This window comes from Trichosurus vulpecula, chromosome 3 (genome assembly GCF_011100635.1).
Source record: "Trichosurus vulpecula isolate mTriVul1 chromosome 3, mTriVul1.pri, whole genome shotgun sequence".
NCBI classification, from domain to species: domain Eukaryota; kingdom Metazoa; phylum Chordata; class Mammalia; order Diprotodontia; family Phalangeridae; genus Trichosurus; species Trichosurus vulpecula.
The window spans coordinates 254,413,282-254,431,242 of NC_050575.1; the positions used below are offsets into that span (position 1 = coordinate 254,413,282).

Sequence of the window (17,961 nt, forward strand, 5' to 3'; positions counted from 1 at the left end):
TGCGCACGCACGCGCACACACACACACACACACATACATACTTGTGCACACTCTTAGATGTTTGGTTTGAGAAAGGATCTCAGTGTCTGGCCTCTTATCCTGTCAGGTGATGTTCAGAACCTTCCCAAGACAATTCAAATGGAAGCTGGGATCTGTTATTCTCTACTCTCTCTCTCTCTCATCTCCACCATTTCTTTATCTCCACCCAGCTTTTTAGCATCCCTTTATGTGTTGTCTTCCAAAATCAGAATGCAAATTCCTTGATGGTAAGGGCTGTTGTTTTTCTTCTAATTATTTTCCCAGTGCTTAGCACTGTGTCAAGTAAGCACTTAGTAAGTGCTTGTTGACTGACATACTGACCTTTACTGGATAATTTTTATTACTCTTTGTGGTTCAACACATGTCTGGTGTAGTTGCAAAGAAGCTAAATTTAGAGTCAGAGGTTATTGTTATTGTATCATTTCAGTTGTGTTTGAATCTCCATGTCCCTATTTGGAGTTTTCTTGCTGAAGATACTGGAATAGTTTGCCACTTCCTTCTTCAGCTCATTTTACAGATGAGGATATGAGGGAAACAGGGTTAAGCCACTTGCACAGCATCACACAGCTAGTAAGGGTCTGAGGCTGAATCTGAACTCAGGGCCTCCTGACTCCAGGACCAGCTTTCTATCTACTGCACACCACCTAGCCGCCCAGTCACAAAATCCACTTTCAAATCCTGACTAATACTCTGTGACTTTGGGGTAAGTCATGTAAAATCTCTGGCCCTCAATTTCTTCCTCTGTAAAATAATAAGGATAATCTTCATGACCACATCACTTCCAATTCTAAAATAATGATCCTTATTTTTTCTTATTTCTTTTATTCTTATTATTTTTCTGTAAGCAATGGCAGCAATGACTTAAATAAATCATGTTATGGAAAGTGTTAACATTTACAGAATGCTTAATAGCTACAAAGAGGAAATATATATGATTCTTATTCATGACATCTCGTGTCAATTTTATAGCAAAGAGAAATAAAAAATGAACTGACTTGTACAAGATTTCACAGACAGGATTAGAGCAAAGACTCAAATACATCTTCTAACTACAAGTGAAAGAATTTTTTTTGGCTGCACTACAATGAACAGTTTGTGTATCTTTGAAAGGAACCATTTGGGTAACCAATGCTGACCACCATCTTGGCTGTTATTTCTATTCTTGTCTCTTTTTATGTAGTAACTGTCAGTCACATCCAATTTGTATAGTGGCTGGTGATTATAGCCCTTGGGATTTATGGTGAGACCACTAAATTAATTTCTTCTGCTTGACAGCATTTCTTTAAGCCAACCATATGTCTCCTGGGATTGGAAAGTCATTCTTTTAAATCACCTCTACCATACTTGGGAAAAGTAATAATGAGGAGCTATGAATTTCTGGCTCATGCTGTCAATTGGTTCCTCATGTTTGCCTCTCAATTTAAGTGTAAAACATTTTTCCTCAAGAGGAAACATTTGTAAAGCAGTCACTCCTCCTCCTCCTCAGGCTATTTGACTGACCAGCTGCTTAACTCAGAATTATTACTATCAGAATGACAAAACAAAATCTTTCTCTATCACTCTTCACTGAATTATTTCTTCCTTACAACATAGCTAAAATTGTATTCATTTCATGAATGTTTGGGCAAATGAAACATCTGCATATATGCTTTGCAAGGGCTCAGCTACAATATAACATTTTTATATCTTACTCTATCTTTGTTTTTGTCTTTGGAGCTATTGCAATGTATTCTTAGATTTCTAAAGCAGTCGATATGTTAGAAAAGATTGTGGAATTCTATGAGTTTCTCTGAATCTTTGCTAAGAATTCAGAAACTAGGGTTTTTTTTTCTGTCTAAGCATTTTAAAATATTGCTTGTGGTGTTCTTAAAAGCTCTCTCCAATATATAAATATTATGCTTTTTGCTTCCCTTTCATGTTAGAAGATATCCCTTCACAAAGTGCAAAGAAGGAGGAGACTTTGACATGAGAAACATTGGAACTAGTACCCTAGGGTGGCTTAATGACCAACTATTAGTTGTATGTCACTCTCTTCAATGCTGTTGAACATCAAGAAAAAAACATGGCAGTACAGAACCTTTTTCCTTTCTGGTAGGGTGATGGATTTGTAGTCAGAACATTTGTATTCAAGTATTGTTTCTTAAACCTGAGTGACCTTAGGGAAGCCATTTAACTCCCTGTTCCTCATTTTTCTCACATTTCACATAAGAAATTTGGACTAGATGACCTTCTAGAGTCCTTCTAATTCTAAAATAATCATCCTATAATCACTGAAAGGGGATATAGGTTTCTTAGGGCATATAGGAGCATGAGAAGTAGAGTTAACCTTTACAAATTTATGGAAGAAATGATACAATTAGTTCATGCCAATTTTTCTATGGGTAAACTGAGACATTTGCACTCCTATGAATGATTAAAGACTTTTTCAAAATGGGGTTGGAGGGACAAAATCTGTCCTCAGATGAATTTCTAGTACCATTTCCTTTTTCTAAATGAGGACATTTTGAAAAACAAATATATTAAGAAATCTGAGATATGAAAAGAAACAAATTTTGAGTTCCACTAATTTTATCTCATTTGGTTTGCAAAATCTAAAGGACACAGTGAATAAGCTTTTCCTATTTTACATTGACTAGGAATCTCATTTTTAAGTGACTAAATATTGTAACTTAGCATTTATTAAGGAAAATACTAATAAACACAAAGAATCATTAATGAGGTTTTTATTCATTTATTCTAAGAAAAGTAATTTGCTTTCATTTTTTTATGAAAATGGTAGGGTATGAGCAAAAGTCCTGAAATAATTATGTGTTAGAGTGATAAGCCTTTCTAGAATGAAACCTTTCTACAGTTGTAAGATGTATTCGGAGAATTAAATATAGGTTAGAAAAACTTATAAATTTAAATTTGATTAAATATGAACTCATTAATTATCTATAATAAGCAATATTTTCTGGTACCTCAGTAATCTTTCAAATTGACCTTTAAATGGGATTATGAGTAATCCATTTCATTCAATTTAATTTCAAAATAAATTCTTAAATGGGTTAGTCACATTTTAATAACTGCATGCTGCATAAACATTTCGTTTTAGAGATTGTTTCTGATGTGTCTTAAAAAGTAATGTTGTACGACCATTTTGGAAAACAATTTGGAATTATAAACCAAAAAAAAGTACTAGAGACATAATTATACCACTGCCAGATCTGTATCCAAAAGAGATCAAAGAAAAAGGAAAAGTCCTATATTTACCAATACCTATGCAATTCTTTTTGTGGTGAAAAAGCCAACAACTGGTATCTAAAGAAATACCTTTAATTGAGGAGTGACTGAACATGATGAATTATATGAATGTGATGGAATACTATTGTTCTATAAGAATTTAGTAAATATATGCTTTCAAAAAGCCATGGAAAGACTAATAGGAACTGCTAAAGAGTGAAATTCACAGAAAAAGAACAAACTATAACATAAATATAAAAAGGAATAATTTGGAAGATTTCATAACCCTATGAAGACAGAAATGGCAGAATCATCAGAACAACTTATATAATAACAATCCTGTAATGACAAACAACTTTGAAAGCTGTAAGAGTAATAAAATGACCCTCCTTCATAGCAGAACAAGGATGATGAAACATACTATCCACCTTTTGATATGAGAAAGTGATGGTTTTAGGGTCTGTGAGAATCTAACAGATTTATAACTATTTATATAGGTTAAGTACCATAACCTATAACTGGTTCAAGAAGTATTGGTCGAATAAAGGCTTGGGAGGAGTTCCTTTTAGCTCACCATCTGGTAGTTTCCTTTTTAATTGTTTTGCTAATTAGGTCCTAGACTCCATTATTTCTATGCCATTGATTCATTTATGCCTTCAGAATTTTATTTCCTGCCCAAAGCCTTTATCTAGTCATAGAGTTTGTATAAGTATACAAGTATACTTGCATATATAAGTATATACAAAGGTTTGTAAAGTTATTATTAATTACTACTAATAATTATGAAAAGAAAGTTCTTACTAATTATGATGGGATCAAATAAAAGCTGACTTAGAATGCCATGCTACTCAACTTTCCAGGTGAGTGCTAGATGTTATTGGTTATCTGACTAGTCATCAAGTAATTTTAATATTTTTGAAAATATTCAGATATACATGAAGTGAAAAAAATGTGCAAATGGCCTTTCCTGATGAGCCTTTTTAAAAACGTGGATTACTTGGACTTATCCATTCTGGAATGATTTCATATTTTTCATACATACACAGAAACAGACACACAAATATACATACATACATATACACACATATGAAAAGGGCTAATTGCTAAAAGGATTTACTACAATGAAATATTAAGTTTTTTCAATATTCTAAGCAACATACAAGACAAATCACATTGTTGAATGCAGTGTTCAAAACTGGTTTTACAAAGACCAGTCAGAATTCATTTGTTAATTACCTAAAGACTAAATAAAGCCTATTTCTGAAGAACAAATTAGAATGTACAAATTTTTATTCCTAATCTTTTCTATCCATAATGATAATAGGACCAGAAAGGTGTTAACAAACACATATAAATTTAATGTATTTTGATATTATTACATGGAATCCCATAGTAAATTAATTACACGGAATCTATAATAATAATAATTGTTAGTAATATTTTCATTATCATCATCTCCATCATCATCATTATCCATACGTTGGTAACATTGTTGATTATTTATCCTTTATAAGAAAATAATTTATGTACGTTTCCTATATGACTATTAAGAGCCAGACACTATGCTAAACACTGGGGGTGCAAAAAGAGGCAAAAGATAGCTCCCTGCCATCCAGGAACTTTCAATCCAATGACTACAGGCAACTCACAAATATAAACAAGCGATATACGGAATTAATAGGAAATAATTTCTAGAAAAGGCACTAGAATTAAGAGGGTTGGAAAGGCTTCCTATAGAAGATGGGACAAAAAACAAAATGATAACTAAATTTTGAATAAAGTTTTGAATTAAACTATTACTGTATCAAGCTTCTCTATCATCACCAGGCTACCTATCCCAGAAATTGTATGAGCTTTGGTACTCATACTTCAGCAGTAACTGCAGTAACCTCTGCCCCTCTTATTTGAAGGCTAGTCAGTGAGGCAAAAATTGCCTCTTATATCCTTCATTTAAAGAGGGCTCAAAAGGCCTGAAGACCAATTGTTTCCAAACAGCTATGCTCCTTGAACTTGAGTCTACCATCATCACGCTCCTATGCCAAGATAACTCCTCCCCCCACCCAGCTTTTCAGCCTACTTTCAATTATCATCTTCCCTTATTAGATTGTAAGCTCCTTGAGGGCAAGGATTTTCTTTTCCTATTTGCATAGAAAGCACTTAGCACTGCATCTGGTATACAGTAGATGCTTAATAAATGTTCATTGAATTGAACTGAAAGAATGATGAAATGTTTCTTCACATCTTGATTCAGGTCTCCCTAGAACAGCTACCACTTCCAGCACCACCACCACCACCACCACTACTACTACTACTACTACTACTACTACTACTACTACTACTACTACTACTACTACTACTACTAATACAACTACTAGTACTGCTACTGCTGCTATTTCTACTACTACTACTACTACTTCTTCTTCCTCCTCCTTTATCACCAAATACTCTGGTGATAGGAAGCTAATTAATACAGATTAAGTCTGGAAGTAGAGCATTACCCTGACATGTACGGATTCTAGCCTTAACTAGAATGAAGTATGTAATATTACACCAATTTATTCCCCTTGCTTCCTTCCCTCTCTAAAAGCCTGTGATACTTTTAGCTCTAGGATTCCATAATATCAGTTCTTACCCAAAAATAATACACAGTGATAGATAAACATCATTTGGAGGTTTTCCACATTCAGATATAAAATCCAACATGAAGAAAGAAAGATCGTCATGAGAATCATATTTGATGAATGGGAATTTTCTCTAAATGTGTTAAGTAAACTAGTGAATTCAGGCCACAACCTGATGCAATGGATAGAGAGCTATATTTGGAGTTAAAGTGCCTGCATTTAAATCTTAGGCCTGCTAAAGTTTGGATTTGGCCATCATTTCATCTTTTTGGGGTTTGGTTCCTTCATCTACAAAATGGAGTTGGACTAGGTGACCTCTAAGTTCCCTTTTAATTCTAAATCTATGATCTTAAGGTCATGTTCAAGTAATAAGAACTTTGTACTTCGTTACCCTGTTTAGTATGTATGTTTTGTTAGTAGTTTTTTTCTTTTCCTATTTTATTAAATTGGACCCATAATTCCATTGATTTTAAGGAGTTCTAGCAAGGAAATACACTTTGCAAATATATTTGTTTTGGAGGGAATTTTGCCCACAGTCATAGAGCCACTATGTGAACTGAGATATTTGATAATCCTTACTCCCAGGAATTCTCTTTGTCATGCTTCCTGTCATTATTAGTAGGAGTAGTTTATAGTCATAGATAATTACAGTAAACCTCATATTTATATAACCTTTTGTATTTTAGAATAGCCTTTTTTTCCCCAAAGATCATGTAAGTGCAAGGGCCATTATCCCCACTCAACCAAAAAAGAAACTAGATCTTAACACTAGACTGTTAAGCATTTGTGTGGTATTTTGGAAGAACATCAGAATATGAGTCCCTTCCTACCTTGTTATCCTAGGGAGGCCTCTTGACCTCTTAAAGCCTCAGTTTCCTAATCTATATAAAAGGATCACACTAGGTGGTTTTTGAGATCCCTTCCAGTTATCAGTCTTGTTACGCTTACTATGTCACAGGGCTGATAAATATTGAGCTCACATCTGTCATCTCTAAGTCCAGTATTCTTTCCACTATACCATATGCATTTGGAAGGGTTCCCACTAAATATGTTGAGAACACATATCAAAGCAATTTAAATTTTGAACCCATTCATGTGGGGTTTTCTCAAATGAGTATGTGCATCTAATACCTGTTGAAGTTTGGGGTTAGGGGTGTCATGAAAAAAGGCCTGGGCATTGGTAGATTAACTGAATCTCAACACTTTTGATCGGTTAAAATTTGATGTGACCTTAATAAAAGAAGGGAAACCCATCAACATATGTGGATCATCTCCTGTTTCTCCCCAAATATAACTACACAAACAAAACAAAATGCAGGACTTCCCTATAAATGAGTTTTAAGATTCAATCTATGGCTGTTGCTGAACAGCTGGTCAGGTGGAAGAAATCTGAACTTGCAACAGAACTTCACTTATTTTTTGAAATTCTATTGGGGGAAGGAAGTTTGCCCACAGAATGCAGCCTGTGACTTAAGTGAAGTCAGTATTTGCTTTCCATTTCTGTGATCACTTTCCTGCTTTGAATGCTGTCTCATTCTAAATTATAGGTTCACATATTTGGGGTCATATCCATTTTTGGTATGAAAGTCCACCTTGGAAGCTCAAGTGGCTCAAATGGAGCACTAATTATTTAGAACAAATGCTTTAGAAGTGAAGACTTGAAGTTCTTCTAGTTCCTTGTCTTCTGGCACTTTTGATGAACAATTTTTACACTGAAAACAGTATTATTGAAGGTGAGACAAGGATGAAAAAAAAGAACAAAGGTATAGGTTATAGGCATATAAATTGGGGAGAAGAAAGTTTCATTGGCAACACTTCTGCTTATAATGATCTAAGTCTTTCTAAAAGCTATATAGTCCTCACTTAATTTTGCTTTGTACTAAAATCAGAGGGAAATTGGCTGAAATGGGGCAGGTTTGGGAATAATATCCAGACAGTGCTACTACCTGAGAGATTTTGTTCACGTGAGTTCAAACCGTGTTAAGAAAGAGGCCGAGGGAGGGGGAGTCTAATTCAAAATGTACTAAAGACCCTTATTAATATTTAAAGTTAAAGATCATGGAGAAATGATATGATATTCTATTTGTATTTATGCTATTATTACTATTGCTATTATTATTATATTTTAAAATATTACATGAATGCTGTAAAATGTATAAGTGGATGCTTAAAAGCAATAATTTTATTTCATATATATGTTTGTATTTTTTTCCTAAACAAAATATATCATAAACATGTATGAGAAAATAGTCTAATAGAAATAAGGGATTAATGATGGACAGTCCTTGCTCCCCAGTGATAACCTCATGATATTAAGAGAAAAGGAAGAATGCCACCACTATGAGGAATACATTTTACCCATCTTCCCATCTCTACCTCAGCTATTGAAAAAGAAAATATGAAAAAATAACAGGCTAGGAAAGAAAATATAGGTTAAGATCTACATTTTTCAAAGAAATTTCTATATTGATATCAGAATTGAATATTTTAGATGTATCATAGAGTACAATATAAAAAGTGAAGTGGGGGATGAGTTTAATAAGCTAGAAGAGCACAGGATTTCGAGTTTAGAGGACAACTCAAAAATCTCTATTTTTCTACTTATTACCTTCGGTAAGATATATCTCTATACCTCAGTGACCTCATATTTACAATGTAAGGAATGGATGACCTCTGAGGTCCTTTCTAGCTCTAATTAAACTGTGATCCTAATAAATGTGTAAATAATCAAGTACGTACTTGTTTTTATTGCTATATTTTATCCTTATTTATTGTTGTTTTATTTAAACTCGCACTATAGGTTTGGATATTTCCAATATCAGTGTGTTCCAATATGATGTGGTAGGAAATAGGGAGGCAAATCTCCATTATGCCCTCACCTGAACCAGCAGTCTGGGCAATGCTGTTATCACTTTGTTACATATTCTAAGAAGCTCAAGGAAGTCAATGTCTCTTATCCTCAACTCAGCCCAGTGGACTCTTGCTGTCATCTTTATTTTTCACATAAGGAAGGCAAGAGGAGGTCAGTGCCTTGCCCCACATTATCCTGCAATGGGACTCTCTTGGCAGCTAACCTAGTGCCCTAGGCCACTGTCTGGGTCAGCAAAAATATGACATGAATTGTAAAATAGAATACACCAAATAAAGTATAACTAAAAGATGCAGGAATTTTAAATTTAAATCTATGTCTTTTTCAAGCAAAGGGATTTTCTTTTTTTTTCTTCTATTTTTTTCTTCCTTTTCTTTTTTATTGTTGTAGGAGAGGCAATGCGAGAAGGAGCAAAATGGCTTGTATTACCTATACACACATTTAGTATAAGATGAAATAGTATCCTAACCAAGATTTGTTTTCTTTTATAACACAGAGAGAATGATGGAATAAATTGTATTCGAGGTACAGGATGAGAGAAATTTAGTTGGCTTGCCACTTTATACAGCTATACACTGTGATTGTTAGACATAATTGACATGAAGAACTTTCTGATATTTTGGACAATTTTTGAAATGCAAAAGATATTGGCATAAAGCATCTTACCCAAAGATTAGAGGACCTGAGACAATTGCTTCTTCATTATTAATATTAACAATGCATTATATATGAATATATACAAATAAATCTGAACAGGACACATGATTTTATCAATATGGGCAACTCCTTATGTGGACACATCCCCCATTGATGCAAATCCTTAAATATTTTTTTATTTTTATTTTTATTTTTTTGCAGAGGGGAAAGCAGGGCAATTGGGGTTAAGTGACTTGCCCAAGGTCACACAGCTAGTAAGTGTGTCAAGTGTCTGAGTCTGGATTTGAACTTAGGTCCTCCTGACTCCAGGGTTGGTGTTCTACTCTACCTGACCAATCCTTAAATAATTTTAAACTTATAGTCTTAGGAAACTGAAGTTAGTGATTCGACCATTGTTAAAGAATTTCTCTGTCATAGAAGCAGGTCTTAGATCTAGGTCCTCACAGCTCCAAGGAAAAATTTGCATCCACTATGACACACTGCTTCTCAACATACTCAAGATGTACTATATTAATGCAGAAATGCTATTTCTTGATGCTTGGAGGAGGAGGGAACAATAAGCATTCAAACTATTGTATTTTTAATTATTATTAAAACACCTGATTCACAGAGACAAGGATAAGCAAGATGAAAAAGTAGGAAAGGGTTATTATTTATACTGGTGGAAGGAATAGCCACATTGATAGGACAGCAACTCAAATGCTTTTAAGGTTTATAAAATATTTTCCTCACTTCAACCTTAGGAGATGGAATTATTATCCTTATTTTACAGAGGATGAAAGTAAGGCTCAATTTTTTTTAATAATTAAAAATATTAAGTGCTTACCATTTGCTGACCTTGGTGCTGTGCTAAGGATAGACTATTTTTTGTAATGGGTAGTGATTGTCCCAGTCCTTGAAAAATAAGACAACTCATATAAAGTCACAGAGATACTAAATGTCAGAGCTGGGATTCAAATCCGTGCTTCTACTTTGAAAGCCAGATTGTTTTAAATTGTAGCTCTGAAATATTGAAGCAAGATGCCTCATTACTTAAAGAATTGTTTATATTAAGCCATGCCTGCCTGCACAAACATTCCTGGAGTCTTACATATAGAGTAACTTATTTGAGACTAACCTGTAGTTCAGGAAATTATTTCCCCCCTGCTAAAAATGAAGACTCAAGATAATACAAATAGAGGCAAATGGAAAGTTCCATGGTTTTAAAGATACTATGTATAGTTCACCTGGGATCACATAACATGAGTGAAGTAGGTGGTGGTCTCTAAACCATAATCTGAAGGAAACACACCTTCAATGAAAGCTCTAGCCATTCTACTATGCAAACCACTATAAATGTGACATTTTAATTTTTTTCTCTTTTAGGTAGACAGACAAAGCTAACAGAAAAAATAATTGAAAACAGAGCAAGGCTAGATTATATGTTATAAGAATACTTAAACAATAACAATGACCATAGATATTACACTGGAAGAATTTATATTATTTCCTTTTGTTCAGTCAATACACACTTAACAAGTGTGCAAGGCCCTCCACATCAGTTTCCCATACGGACAGATCACAAGAACTTGAAGAATATGTCAGTTTCCATTTAAGTAAATCACTTTTTCATATGGTTCCTGCTATTATGTTTCATATTGAGCTGACTAGCTTATTTGCTCCTACCATTCCCATATACAATAAGGGGCAACTCTCACAGATATTTCCCTAGAGGAAACCCAGACTTCCTGTATCTGGGACAATATGCTTTCTCGCTCTTTGCTCTTTGTTATTTGCTGTGATCTCAACTGGGTATCAAAATAAGACCAAACCTGAGAACCTAAATCAACTCTCATATACCACCCCCAACACACACACTCACACACACACACATGCACATACACATGCACCCACACATGCACACACACACACACACACACATACACACACGTGCCTTTCCAACCACTATCATTTCCTGTTCATTGAATTCTGAGTTCTCAAATTTGGATTATATCGTATGTCAACTAAGATGCCTTTATATTAAGTAGGTGATTAAAAAGTATTGAAAAATAAATTTTTACAGGCTACCACAGCTTAGTAATATCCTTAAAAGTCATCCTATTAAGTATTCTCATTTTATAGATTAGGACCCAGAGATACAGAAGAGGGAAGGGACTTGTCTAAGGTTATCCAAATGGTTAATGACAGAGGTGGTACCATAATCCATATTTCCCTGTGTTTAAGCCAATATTGATAAGTTCATAGAGTTGATGTCAAAAGGATGTTAGAGGTTGCTCATTCAAATCCTGTCATTTGACAGATGAAGAAACTGAAACCCAGAGTAGCAAAATAACTGACCCAAAGTCACATAGATGATGGAGGGCAGAGATAGGTCTTCTGACTCAAATTCCAAGTGCTTTTTCCACCATCAAACTATGCCACTTGAATCTTTTGCTTTATCCTTGTCCTTAGCAACAGGCTTATTTATTGACATTATTTATGCAAAATCACTTCATATATATGTATAAGTCCATATATATACAAATAAACACAGTGAATGTTGACAGTTTGTGGATATTTATGTTTAATCTGTGATATTCATAGAACATTGTTATCTTTCTCAGGTTTATTTGGCATTTCAGCCTTCCCAGCAGCATGCAAAATAGAAGTGAAGTTTGAGAATAATGTATGACAACTTAGGCTAAAAAGATATTATAATGTGCTTTCTCTTTCAGTCCTCGCAATCTTTTCCTCCTGCTTCTAATGAGTACAAATGGGCAATACTTCACGCGGGGCTTTGGAGACAGGGCCGACTCTGTCAGAATCCCCAAGGAAGCCAAGAGCAAGTCTGTTTCCCTTCTATAGCTTACTGCCAGGCTGGCCCAGGGAAAGCAACGAAGCCAGCAATATAACAGTGCTTCTATTCCAAATATGTCAATAGGCTCTCAGTTCTCAGGGTGCCAAACCAACTTTAAATGCTGAGGCGATGCAGAGCATCCCAAAGAAGAGGGAACAGTGACCCTGTGTCAAGAACATAATGGCTCTAACCAGCTCTAACCTCTAGGTGGGCCCCTTTCTCACTGAATTCATTTTTAAAAGCTTTACACTTCTCCTAGCTGGCCAAGTCAGACATTTAAAGCGATTTCTGACAAAGCATTCTCCTTGTTTCTCCCTCAACAAATAGCTTTTTTTCATGAAGCTTTTCTGTAAGAATATCAGCTGACATTAGTAAACGACTTTAAAATTTGAATAATAATGATAATAGCTAGCATTTATATATGGCTTTAAGGTTAGCAAAATACCTTACAAATATCTCATTTTATTCTCACAGCTGCCGTGGGAGGTAGTGATTGCTATTACCCCAATTTTACAAATGAGGAAACTATTACTTGCCCATGTTGACAAAATTACTACATGAATTAATTCAAATTTTAATTCAGATCTTTCTGACTCCAGGTCTAGTGCTCTGTTCATAATGTGCACAGCTGCTATAATGCATTATATTTTCTTGTTGTTGCTGTTTTGTCATTTTCAGTCATACACAACTCTACATGACCCCACTTGGGGTTTTCTTGGCAAAGATCTTGAAAAGGTTTGTCATTTCCTTCTTCAGTTCATTTTGTAGATGAGGAAACTGAAGCAAAGTTAAGTGACTTTTCCAGGGTCACACAGCTAGTAAGTATCTGAGGCCAGATTTGAACTCAGCCCTCTCTAACTCCAGGCCTGGAACTCTATCCACTGTGACACCTCACTCCCCAGTGTGTTAAATATACCCTCCCAACATCCTTGTGAGGTACTTAATATCCAATATTATTATCCCAACTTCACAGATAAAGAAACTAATTCTCCATGACTTTGCCGAGGTCACATAGGTAGTAAATATTGGAGATTGGATTTCCATCCTAGTTTTCCTGCTTCCAACATCCTGATCCCAATATCCTGATGTCTCGTGCTTTGGGAAATCCCAGGAGAGGTAATATAGTAGAGAAGAGGGAAAATGAGGCACATTTAAAATGACTGGTTTGAATCTCAGTTTACCATGCATGTTACCCTGGGCAAATCAATTCCTGTCTCTAGGCCTCAATTTCTTCAACTATCAAATGTAGAAGTTGGACAGATTTTCTCCAATGCTTCTGCCACCTTTCTGTGATCTTGTGCTTCCATGTGATCCCATGGCTTCAACTATCATTTTCTACATACATAATTCTGAAATGGATATCTCTTTATCCAATGTCTTTCCTTAAGTATAGGCCCACAACTCCATCTTCTTTTGATAGATATTATTTAAAAAAAATCTACACATAAAACCAAAAGCTCACAGACATTTACCCCCTTCTATAGACACTGTGGTTATATTGGCATAGGGGACTTCCCATGAGGAAAAATTGCCTCTATCATAGCAAACAAGTATCTGTTCCGCTATTTGAAGTCTTAAAGAGCCACTAGGGAACTCAAAGGTTCAATGGCATGCTCAGGATCACAGTTGGTATATGTCATTTGAATGTAGGGCTCCTTTTATCCAAAGCTGGCTCTCTATCCATTAACCTACTCTACCATGTTCCCTTTCAACATATCTAAATTTGACCTTTCTCTTTGGGCACAAGCTAGCTGATAGTTCTTTGTGTGTCTCTATTAGGCAGATGGGTGGCATAATAGTCAGAGTATTAATCTCGCATTTAGGAAGAACAGGATTTTAAAAAGGTCCCTTTTAATAATCTTGGCAATTATTAGCCATATGACTCTTTATAAGTCATTTAACTTTTCTCAGCCACAGTTTCCTTATGTGCAAAATGTGGATAATGGCTATTACCTCTCAGTTTTCTTGTGAGGGTCAAATGAGATAATATATACCAAACATTTTTCAAACCATAATGAACATCATAAGTGTTAGTTATTAATTTTGTTGTATTATTTTATAGTATGATTATTTGTATCTTATGTCTCCTTATCTAAAATGTATAACTCCTATAGCATGTAGCACATATAACTGATATTAAACTATCTTAAAAGTATAATAGGATATTAAAAAGCAAGTTCCTTTCACCAGAAGAGATATAAATGATTGTTTCATCTTTTGCTCCCTTTATTTTATCCGTAAGACAATATCCTACACATTGTCCCCTTTTACTTCCTCAGAAAGGGACTGTGAATGCTTTGAGGAGTTATATTCTTTTAGATCAACTTAAACCTTTATCCATATTTCCTCATAAAGGTGAACTCCACTACTGTGAACACAAATCAGAAAGGGGGTCAACACCCATGGAATCAATTAAAAATAGCAATTCTTCCTGACTTGTCACACAGAACTATTGTTTTAAAAATGGTGAAAATTATTTTACAAGGAGAAAATGTGCCATCATGGAAATCGTACTGAACTTAGAGCTAGCAGTAAAACTGAGTGTAAATGCCATGCAGATACTAGATATAAGACCACAGGGGAAATTTCTTAACCTTTCTGTACATTTAAAATAGGAACAGAAATACCTGATAACCTAGGTCATCGGATTATTGTGAAACAAATGCTTCACATTTGTAAAGCACTTTCTAAACTTTAAGAGCTATACAAATTCAAAATATTGTTATTGTGTATTGTTATTGGGTAGTTTCAGTCATGTCTGACTCTCTGTGACCCCATTTGGAATTTTCTTGGCAAAGACACTGGATCCTTCTCCATGTTAATGTATGCTGTGAGAAATAGTCACTGATAATCACATAGATGATTCAATTTTTCAAGCATGGTCTCTATTATTTGGATAAATTTTTGAAGGGAAGCCGATGACTTCAAAGATAAAAGGATAGATAGCTTTGGATCTAAGAATCACTGGATTAGATCCTTCCTTTCAAAAGATATTAGCTCCTTGCCAATGGACAAAATGCCTCCATAACTGAAGTAATTAACAAAATCTTTAAGTTAAAGATGAGTTGTAGGATTTTTGCTATAAGAAGTTCTGTATATAAGTTAAATAATAGGTCTAGATACCTGTCTCAGCATCATTTTTTTAACAGTGACATTTGCACAGTGGTGCTTTGTAAATGAGATGCTAGGTGGTACAGCAGATTATGAGTGCTGGGCCTAGTGTCAGGAAGACTCATCATTCAGAGTTCAAATCTGGCCTCTGTCACTTAGAATCCCAGGTTACCCTGGGCAATTAATTTAACCCCGTTTGCTTCATTTTCCTCATCTGTAAAATGAGCTGGAGAAGGAAATGGCCAACAAATCCCTAAATGGGGTCATGAAGAGACACATATAACAACAGAAGCTTTGTAAACACTAACTTGTTGAATAATAAAAAAAGACACTGTATTGGGAATCAAGAAGCAAGGGTTTTATCATCAAGTTTGTTTGGATGAGTGATCTTGGTCTAATGATTTCATATTCCTTGGCTTCTTTTTTTTCTTTTTTAATGTTTATACCTTTATCCTTAGACTCTTTTGTTTATGTCATCAGTTCTTTCTAGTCTTCATTTTCTTTTTCATGTCAAGTATTAAAGATTTCCAACTATTTTCTCAGATTTGTTTACTCTTTAGCAGTTAACCAGAATAAATGAAAATACTGAATATTCCTAAACTTTAAAAGTCCTTAATATCTTATTCATTGTATTTGGGGGTTTTCAGTTTTCTCATGTAGTAAAAAAATAATTTAGTTATTAACTCAACCTTATATATCGTCTACCTCCTTCTTCTTTAACACAATCCTGGATAGTAAAATATGTTGTCTTACTTTCTACTGCATGGGGAGGGAGGAATCATCAAGAAAATCTTTAGCCATCATGTGGAAAACCTTGACAATCCATGCTTTGCCCTCAAGGTTCAATTATTATCTTTTTTCCACTGCTCAATTCACTTCACTATCTGATCTAAATTATTCACTAATTCGTCTGGTACATTGCTTGTCAGCTGGTATACTATTTCGTGGTTGTAGGAGGCCATGATTTCTTCATAAAGAATTAGGAAAATTTCACACTGAATATTGTCCTGTAGTTTCTTTACACTGTAGCCCCTCTTTTCAAGTCTTGTATATAATACAGAATTATCTGTTTGAAACACAAGAGCTATATGAATTCATTGCTCAGGGAAGAAGTCACAGGCACGGTAATCAACAATAACTCTTCTTTAATTCTGTTTTCTAACTCATCAATTACTCTGTCTTCATCCAAAATGGGACAGTCATATTCTTCATCCAAGCCATTATATAACTGCTCTTCTTGTGCTAAACCACTCACAGTAATGTATGTCAGCCCTGTTCTTGACGGAAATTCCTTACCTAGTGTGCGACTTCCAACCCCTACTGTGACCATGAGCAGAATGTTAAGCAGCCTCATGGTCACAGTGGCACCAGCTCTGCCCCAGTTGCCTGCTCTCCATGAGGGAGCAGCAGGCAGAAGGGGCTAAGCAGGAGCCGAGGGGGTGAGTCCAGGGTCTACCCTTCTTTTTTCATTGATGTTCCTTCCATCTCTGAAATTTCATGATGCTGAATTACTAGATCCGTCCCCTTCCTTAGTCAGCAATATACATGATCTTTATTTAAAAACAAGCAAAACATTTTCCCCCTCCCTCAAGGAATAGGCAGAAAGGAGGTGACAATCTTTGATACTTCAAGGCTCGCTGATGCCTTCTTTATTCACTCTCAAATAGACTTCTACTCCCAGAAACATTGTTGGTGTCAGCCCATTTCCCTCTACTGGTTGTCTTTGACAGTGTTCTACAGAATCTTGGCCTTTGAGTAACTTAAAGAGTATATAGACCCTCGTGGCAGTGAAGACCAAGGGATTGACCCCTCCCACCAATATCAACAATTCTGGGGCATTAGCCTAGCAGGAAGGAAAATTTAGTGGAAAGGTTCATCTATAAATGTGTTTCTAAGAACCCACATGAAGCTACTTTAGATCTTCAGTAATAGAGAGCTTTTGAATAGGTTCCTCAATTAAAATATATATTCCATTTGATACAATGCAGTACTGTATAGTGAGGCATGGTTAATAAAAGCTAACATTTTATGACATTTAGAGACTTGCAAATGACTTTATCCTTGCATGTCAGAATAATGCCCTCAGGATCCAATTTGTAGCATCAGCTTACAAGGAAAATTACCTTAAAACCAAACAAAATGGACACACTACTTGTCTATGTGCAAGGTATTATGCTAGGTTGTAAGAATTCAAATGGAGTCATTTCAGTCTTTAGTAATGGACCCCCTTTGAACTGATTGCTTAACTAAAATACAGTCTGTTTGATATGATCTAGAAATGTATCAAAAGGCATAATTAATAATAGCTAACATTTATGTGGCACTTAAAAATTCACAAGAAGACTTTAGACATATCATCTCATTTCATTCTTATTTATTTATTTATTTATTTATTTATTTATTTATTTTTTAATATTTATTTTTATTTTTAGTTTACAACAGACGGTTCTACATAAGTTTGAGTTCCAGATTTTCTCCCCTCCCTCCCTCCTCCTTTCCCAAGATGGCATGGAATCTCATATAACTACCATGGATAACTTCACATTGAATTTATTTATACACTAGTCAAGTTGTGGAGAAGAATTATGACCAATGGAATGAGTCAT

The 17,961-nt window shown here is 35.0% G+C and overlaps 1 protein-coding gene and 1 pseudogene across 1 annotated transcript in view; both read right to left on the bottom strand.

The window, feature by feature from the left end:
• The window catches only part of LOC118843733 (CUB and sushi domain-containing protein 1-like), a 2,679,416-nt gene that overhangs the window by 1,703,745 nt on the left and 957,710 nt on the right, over window positions 1–17,961 (bottom strand).
• Window positions 16,198–16,709, bottom strand: LOC118843738 (annotated as a pseudogene).